The sequence below is a fragment of the Taeniopygia guttata genome, chromosome 1A, assembly GCF_048771995.1.
Source record: "Taeniopygia guttata chromosome 1A, bTaeGut7.mat, whole genome shotgun sequence".
NCBI lineage: Eukaryota > Metazoa > Chordata > Aves > Passeriformes > Estrildidae > Taeniopygia > Taeniopygia guttata.
The window spans coordinates 45,033,606-45,041,601 of NC_133025.1; the positions used below are offsets into that span (position 1 = coordinate 45,033,606).

The window sequence follows — 7,996 nt, forward strand, 5'->3', positions numbered from 1 at the left end:
GAAATTCTTACCAGTGAGGGTGGACAACCTCTTGTGGCAAAGAGGTAATGGAACTTCCCATCCGTTATGAGATTCAAAACTCATCTGGACATTTTGCAAGATGAGCTTCAGCTAAGCAAGCTGAAGGGGAGGCAACTGGCATCCAGGTACAGCGATGTGCTAGCTGCCAGCCCTGCTCCTGCTGCCTGTAATGGGCCTCTTACAGGTGACTTTCACCAGTCGTGTTTTAGCAGCCACCAGGGACAAGCTAAACACAGAGCTGATGCAATGATGAGGAAACTGTGCAACAAGATTGTTAGAACTGGACACATGAAATAGCTGCATGTAGATCATGAGGAGAAATGGAGCTTCCACAGGTCTTGGAGCATTGGTAGTAGTTCCCAGTACCTGTTCTGCTCTCATTTCCAGGTCTCTGTGACAAATTAACAAGGAATATCTGCTCTGTAACTGCAAGTCATTGCAGCCTCATAACAGTGCATCCACTTCAAAACAGCCCTTTTGCTGTCCTGACTCACACCTCCTTGCCCCTTCTTGCTCCCTCTTCTTAAGTAAAGTTTTTGGATAAGTCATCTTCTTGTTTGGGGTACGTAAAGATGTCTGAAGCTCAGCTCCCTGGCCGCAAGAGTTAATGAACAGAAGGAACTAAGAAATTGCAGGCAAAAAAGATCTAAACTAAGCATGTGTGATCCTGTAAAATGCAGACAGGCAATGTTTGATCCACCAGAAAGTCTCCCAGCTTCAAGCAAACAATTAAAATATTTTTAATAAAATTTGAACATGCACGGCAAGTGCAGACCAGCCTGGAAACACTGGTTTTGATCCTGCTCTGGGAGCTTTAAAGCTTATCACCAGATCACAGCCCTACAGTATGGCTCATTACACTACATCTAAAGTCTTGAAATTGTTATGAGACTGGTTGTTATTTTTCACTTTTCAGGACAAAATTTAAATCTGTTGCATCCACTGAGAAACACATTCAAATGTTTAAATGAGTAGGCCAATTCTCAGAAATGCATTGTTTACAGGTCACTTATATTTAGAAGTCTACATAAAGGAAGCTGTTCGCTCTTTAGCTATGACTATCTGAAAAAGCTAAGCTGGGGTTCATTTATGCAAATACTAGCAGTAGTGGAGGCCATCAAAAGAGAACACCATTTGCTCCAATCACTTGCTTGTTATGTGGTGTTAATTCTTCATCTCAGAAGTCAGCGAATTAAATATAGTTTCTCGTCTAATGTCACTGCGATACAAACTTACCACCATGTTTCTGCTGACCGGGCCAGCATGAAGCCAGATGGTCAGCCCATGTCCTTCTGCCTTTTACTCTCAAATCTCAAAGTAGCTGGTTTCCATTTCCCTCGTTCCTTTTTTAGGAAGGTAAGGAGCAGGTGCTCCGGTTCCTTAACCTCAAGGGCTGCTGACACCAGCACTTCTCATGTTCCCGTAAAAAGAAACTCTGCGTGAACGACAAGCAGAAGTACAAGCGCAAAGACACCCGAGCTGGCGCTGCTGCTCCGCTCCCCCCCACCTCCCGCCGGGCAGTTCCCTCCCGCGGCAATTTCCAGGGATCCGTGCCCGTAGCTCCGCGTGCGGCTGCGTGCGGAGCTGTCCCCGTCCCTGTCCCTGTCCCCGTCCCCGCTGCGCTCCCCCGCCACACCCACCCGCGCACGCGCCCCGGCGGAGCGGGAGGGGCCCCCGCGGGGGGACACGCAGGTCGCGGCTCCTCGTTAGTATAGTGGTGAGTATCCCCGCCTGTCACGCGGGAGACCGGGGTTCGATTCCCCGACGGGGAGAGCTGCGCCCGCGCGCTTTTTTTACTTACCCGCCCCGCGCAAACCGTTGTCGCTGGCGACAAAAGGCGCCGCTCGCCGGCAAGAAAAAATGCTAATTGCGGCCTCCCCGTCGGGGAATCGAACCCCGGTCTCCCGCGTGACAGGCGGGGATACTCACCACTATACTAACGAGGAACTGCCTTACAAAGGTTTCCGCGGGAGTGCTTTTATGAGTAACTCCGCACTACCACGTCCCCATCGGCTGATCATAAACGCTCTGTTGTGGGCGGAGGGACAGCAGGGGCGGCTTCCGGCAGAGGGAGCATGGACCCACGAGCCTGCGAAGGGCGGCAACGAGGCTGGAGGCGAGCTCGGCACCACTAGGGAGCGGGGGCGGAAGGCCCTTGCCGCTGCAGACCACTAGCGGGGGTGTGGGTGGGGAGAGTTAGCGTGCTTGCGCGGGAAGGCGGTAACGGAACAGGGCCGGCGCAGAGGGGCCGGCGCAGGGGTGCGGCGGCGGACGGGCAGGGTCCTGGGCCGCGCCGGGCCAGCCCGCCCCCGCCATGCCCCTGCGGGCGAGGGGCTGCGCTGCCGGCGGCGTGCAGCGGCCCAGTTGTAACGCTCTGCTGGGAGCTGCTTTGCAAGACCTCGTGGCGCAACGGTAGCGCGTCTGACTCCAGATCAGAAGGCTGCGTGTTCGAATCACGTCGGGGTCATTCGGTTTTTCTTTCTTCTTTCAGGTTTTACCGCCTTCCTCGCGCAGGAAACAGAGGAACGTTATTATTGGCTGGTTTTTATTATGTTTTCTCCTAAAGCTTAGGGTCTCCTCCTCTGCTTGAGGCTGAGAGGGCAGCGCGACACAGTGGGCTCAGCGGGGGTCAAGGCAAGATCCCATTGGATAAAACTGGCATCTTTGTTTATGGTCTTTGTGTGTAATAGGACTGTCTGATTACACACTTAAACACAAAACGCAAGAACATGTCAAAGGTTTACTTTATTAACGCAGCCGACAGTGTGGAAATTATGAGAAAACTTCAGAAAGTTGTATAGAAAGAGTAACTTTAAATTTTAAAGGGGACAGAGGCCTCAAAAATGGCAGATACCACGTTTTCAGTACAGAAACTCACACAACAGGCAGTAAAAGTAAAGGCAGAGGCAGCAAATGGTCTGATGGATCCAAGAGTTCAGAGAGATGCTTCTCTTGAGAACCCCGCAGAAAGAAACCCTGACAGGGAGAGAGAGGGGAACAGGGTGCCGGTGGGGGGAACCCTCGAGGATGATGGAGTTAGAGTGCAGAACAGAAGAGTTTTCTCAGAGTAACTATTTCCACATGCTGAGGTTGACAGGTACCCATGGCAGAAAGGCACAGGGAGGACTTAGCTTTGATTTAGACATGAGATAGCAAGTCTTAGAAATAATACTTCAGCGATTTAGATGGACCGGAAAGTTTGACACTTGATGAAATTTAAATGGGAGGAAAGCAATAGTTTGTCAAGTGCCTGAACTGAGAAAGAATGCCAGAGATATAATTCTCACTTTGTAAGAATTGATTATTAGTGTTGTAAACCATAGAAGAAAATGAATACAGAAGTCTTATAAATCAGATTCAGCAGACTCAACAAATTATGTGGGGGTTATTAAACCAAATACATTGGCTTTTACATGCTACTGTTTGTTCTATATACCCTTAAAACCTTTTAAATACAGAAATTCTGGATCTTCCTTAAGTGATTTTTGCAGTACTTTGCTATTCTTACAATTACAAAACTAGCATATGTAGTTTAACCCTTATGTCTTTTTTGCCTTGACTTAAATCTAGCTCTTGTGTCATTGCCCAGGAGAACAGTTTCTCTCTTTCTTTTTATAGGTACTTCTTACATATTTGAAATTTGTTATGCCTCTCTATAGATGTTCCAGCATAACAGACTATGCTTGCTGGGCCTCTGATTATTTTATCGCTTGCCTCTGGAGCCTTTCCAAACAAGCTGCATTTTTAAGTGCTCAGAATTGGTCACAGTATTTCAGCTGACTCAGATTTTACCAAGTCTGAATAGACAAGGAAGACTGCCTCACATCCTATACTGACAGGAATTCCATTTAATGTGGTTAGTCCTTTTTTTTTTTTTTTTCTTATTGCACAGTCTGTTAGATGGATGCATTTTGTATGAGATGCATAATCAGTTAGATGTTTCCCTGGTCCCACACAGCATCTTATCTCTCAGCCTCACCACCCACCAGAGAGCTGGATGTAAGAAGTGGTAGCAATCTGTTTGCATTCCTGTACCTCTGCCAAAGCAGGTGCCCCGCTCCAAACATTCCAGATTGTTGCCAGACAATATCTCTGGCTTGCAGTAAGGGTAATATCTGCTTATAGGAGTCCCAGTTTTCAGAGTGTGGTTTGCACTAGTATACCTGACATGTGCAGGTTGTCACAAACCAGTCCATCTCGCTCTGCCCTGCCCATCGCTGTCTGTGCATTCCCCTCCTTCACTTGGATCACATCTTGCAATGGCATTGCAGCAGCTGCCAGCTCAGCATGCGAATCTGGTGGCACAACTACTAGATCCAACACAGGAAAAGCACCAGGAGTGCATGGCCTGGGACAGGACAAAAAGCAGGATCATCCCCTTCGGCAGCACCCACAAATACTTGTGGTTGCGTTTAAGGTTTTGTCAGCTGTTCTTTAGGTCACTGTCCCTAAATCAAAATCATCTAGTGATGGTTCAGAACTAAATGAAAGAATTAAATGTGTCTGAGCTACATACAAACTCTCCTACTCAATTTCCTATTGGTGAAGTGGGGATAATAGTTCTCTTTGACCTTACAGATGTTTTGTCAGGTTGACTCCATTAATTCTGAGGCTTCCAAGTATGCTAGTAGGTATTTGTCTCTCACCAGCATTTCAATAGCCCATGTGTTTCTGTTCTTTTTGTCTCTTCCTGACTTTTAAATACTGCATTTTGTAACCTGACGGTTCTCTTAACACAGCCGTTTTTTCTTATGGAATTGTTACTAGCTAAATAAAAAAAAAAACCCTACAAAAACTTAAATCCACTTTAGCTTCAAAAAACACTGGAGCTCAAGTAATAGCTTCTATCTGTGTTTGACAGAAATAAATATCTAAATAATTCTGGTTTGGAAATGATTCATTGTAGGAAACCACCCTGAAAATTGTCCATTTCATTTTTGCCAGCATACTTAAGCAGGAGCTGACACCTCTATTTTCAGTCCTTGTTGGTATAGGCCTTTGACAAACATAAGATCAGCAGCAAGACATTTTAAAGCAATTGTACAAATTTCTTTCCTTGCCTGGGGACAGCCATACAGGGCTGGGCATCCCTTTATTCATCTGTCTGTTCACTGTTTCAGGTGACACTGGCAGAGCAGCGTTCCCAGTGGCTGCCAGCTCTGGAACTGCTCTAAAAGCAATATGCTCCATTATACTAAGGCATGCTTTCTTTCTTATCACTTTTCCCTTTCTACTTAAAAACAGGCATTTCTAATGAAAAAAACCTAGAATTATTAAAAAGCCACCTAATTTTTCTAAATTAATCAAGATTGTGGAAAAGAAATATTTTTTTCTAGAAAGTACAATTATGCTGTGCTATAATGATTAGACAACTGTTTTTTTTATTTCTCATAAAGCTTTCCAGTTTCTACTGCATGTCTTACAGGGAATATAATTTTTATAGTGAAACCTACCAAGACTGAATTAATACTTCATACAGCTTCTTACATTTCCTTATCAGCTCAGTCTAAGACAAGAGCATGTCTGTAACACGTGCTTAAATTACTTTGCTATGAATGTATAGTCTTTGTGTTATCTATTATGAGACAAATGTTACATATGAATGCAAATTATACATCTGTAATTCATTATAGGCCGTTTTCCAGACCCTCCACTTAATTTAGGTTACTTTTTTGAATACTTTTTTGACCCTCCACTTAATTTAGGTTACTTTTTTGAATGCACATATATAGAAATACCTTTTTTTCAGCATACTGCAACATAATCTATTTGTCTCATTTTCATAGGTGGCATTAGAGAAATCACAAACTTAGGGAAACTCGAGCCGGAAATCTGAGACAATTTTAAAAGGCATTCAGTGTTTTCATGTCAAAGATGAATGTATGCTTGAAAAATCTCTTTCTCACGCTCAGGAAAGCTAAGAAATTCCAGACATTTGGGAGGGTCCTACAAAGGAAGGATTTTTGGCTTCTCTTTTCAGCATATTTCACATTTTTAGGCAAGCTTAGAGCAGTCTTTTAACCACCGGAAATGGCCAGTCTCACAACATTTTCACATTTTTTCCCTAAACTTTGCTTTTGTCAGCATTTATACTGACAAGTAGGAAACTGTAACTACCTGTTTCTCCAGTAGAGGCAGGTATTCTGGTCTTCAAAAACCAGAATTTGCAGTTAAGAATAAACATTCAAGTACTGGAAAGCTTCACAGAAGGAAGTGTAAAACCAATAAAGGACAATTTTGTGCCAAGGACTGATTAGGGACTTGGCTTCCCAGAGAAGTCTGTTGCTCCAAAGAAGAGTGACACTGAAGTATTATATCATGCTTCTTTAGGTTTGGCTGCTTTGGAAGCAATTAGAGGTAACAAAGAATTCCGTGTTAGTGCAAAGCAGTTACATCAGAGTAACATAATAAAGTAATTCACAATAAATACATTTTTTTCTTTATAATTAGGGGAAAATACTTTCAAAATTTAAATGTAAATATAAACTTTAAGCAATGTTAATGAGAGCCACAACCTTAAGTGGCTCCCCAACAGCTGTACTAGAGTTTGAACTATAGCCAAAACATATGATAAGTTTCTGCTATCTTGATGCTCCTATGCCAGTTTCATCTGACAGCAAAAGCAGAAAAACACAGAACCAAGATAAGACAAGTCAGCCCATCAATTTGTTATGACCAAAGCTGAACTGTGAGTGTAATTGTAGGGATTTACTATTTCATACTGTATTCCTGTAGGGGTTTTTATGCTACACTTAATGCATTAAAACCAGGCCTGCCATCAAAGTACTTAGACCTCAAGCTCAGCAGTTGTACTTCCTTCCATTCCTGAGCTGTCACTGACAAGAAAAGCCAGCACCAGCTGTATCACAGAATCTGAACAGTACAGTGAGTTGTGAATTGTGCCTGCACTAAGAAGTACTGTCAAAAAAACAAGCTTCAAGGCTATCCTACCATTATTCTCTGTGGGGATGTTACATGGTGACTGCACCAACTTTTTAGATTGTATTTTCACTATTAACTTTGGCTAAAATTTCCCAGACCCAGTTCCCCCTTATGCTGCTTTAAAACATTTTAGACTTGACATGAGTTAAAGTTGTTATTTTTTACATTAGTATGATAACTGAAGAATCTCCCTAAAGTATATTGTGCAACTTGTTCCATATCTGGAAAAGAAGCAAATTCTTAAAGGTAGAGAAAAGACTATTTCCCAAGCCTCCTAAAAGCTTTTCAAGGTGAAAAATACTATCTATGCTTTAAGTTAGCAATATCAAATTTGAACAGGAATTAAATTTCCTTTAAGCATTTCCAAAACACCTGTCACATAATGCCCACATACCTGGTAAATAGCTGGGTAAAATAGATGAAAAATATATAGAACCATTTAATTTGTTCTATTCAAGCTTAAAAGTAAGCAACAGTAGTCAATCCACATTGATTCATTACTTCTTACTGTGTACGTGTGTGGTATTAAGGGAGGAAGATGTTTCTACTCACTGTTGAGTCTCGTTGCCAAACTGAACAGGTTAAGTATGTACACCAGGAACCGAGCACTTTCAGATCCAAATAATAAAGACCTTCACATGACTGCCACCTCACAGAGCTACTAGCACAACGAGGTAAATTAAATGCCCCAAGATAGGCTTCTCCCTCCTCTTAATTATTTTGTTACACCACACCAATTCTTCAGTGGGAAGCGTCAAGCTTCCTGTGGGTAGGTCCTTAATCTGTCTCAAAATTACCTACCACAAAGCTATGGTAAGGTAAATAGGAGCTATGGTAAGGTAAATAGGAGCAACAGGCACCACGAGAGCTTCATGATGGAGCTCACGACAGTAGTGGAAATCCCTTTTCCTAACAGCAACTTAGAACTCTTTCTGGAATACAAAGGGGAGTATGTGCAAACACCAACAATCCCGTTTCAGATCCATGACTGATGGAAAAATTAAAATAGCCACATCTTAATTCTTATTTCTGG

General features: G+C 43.2%; 3 non-coding genes across 3 annotated transcripts; 2 read left to right on the forward strand and 1 right to left on the reverse strand.

Moving 5' to 3' along the window:
• The first annotated feature begins 1,721 nt into the window (after positions 1-1,721).
• Positions 1,722-1,793, forward strand: TRNAD-GUC (transfer RNA aspartic acid (anticodon GUC)). Its single transcript has one exon. It is a non-coding gene; the product is annotated as a tRNA-Asp (tRNA).
• Positions 1,794-1,895: 102 nt separating this feature from the next.
• TRNAD-GUC (transfer RNA aspartic acid (anticodon GUC)) lies at positions 1,896-1,967 on the reverse strand. Its single transcript has one exon. It is a non-coding gene; the product is annotated as a tRNA-Asp (tRNA).
• Positions 1,968-2,416: 449 nt separating this feature from the next.
• On the forward strand, positions 2,417-2,488 carry TRNAW-CCA (transfer RNA tryptophan (anticodon CCA)). The gene has a single exon. It is a non-coding gene; the product is annotated as a tRNA-Trp (tRNA).
• The last annotated feature ends 5,508 nt before the right edge of the window (positions 2,489-7,996 follow it).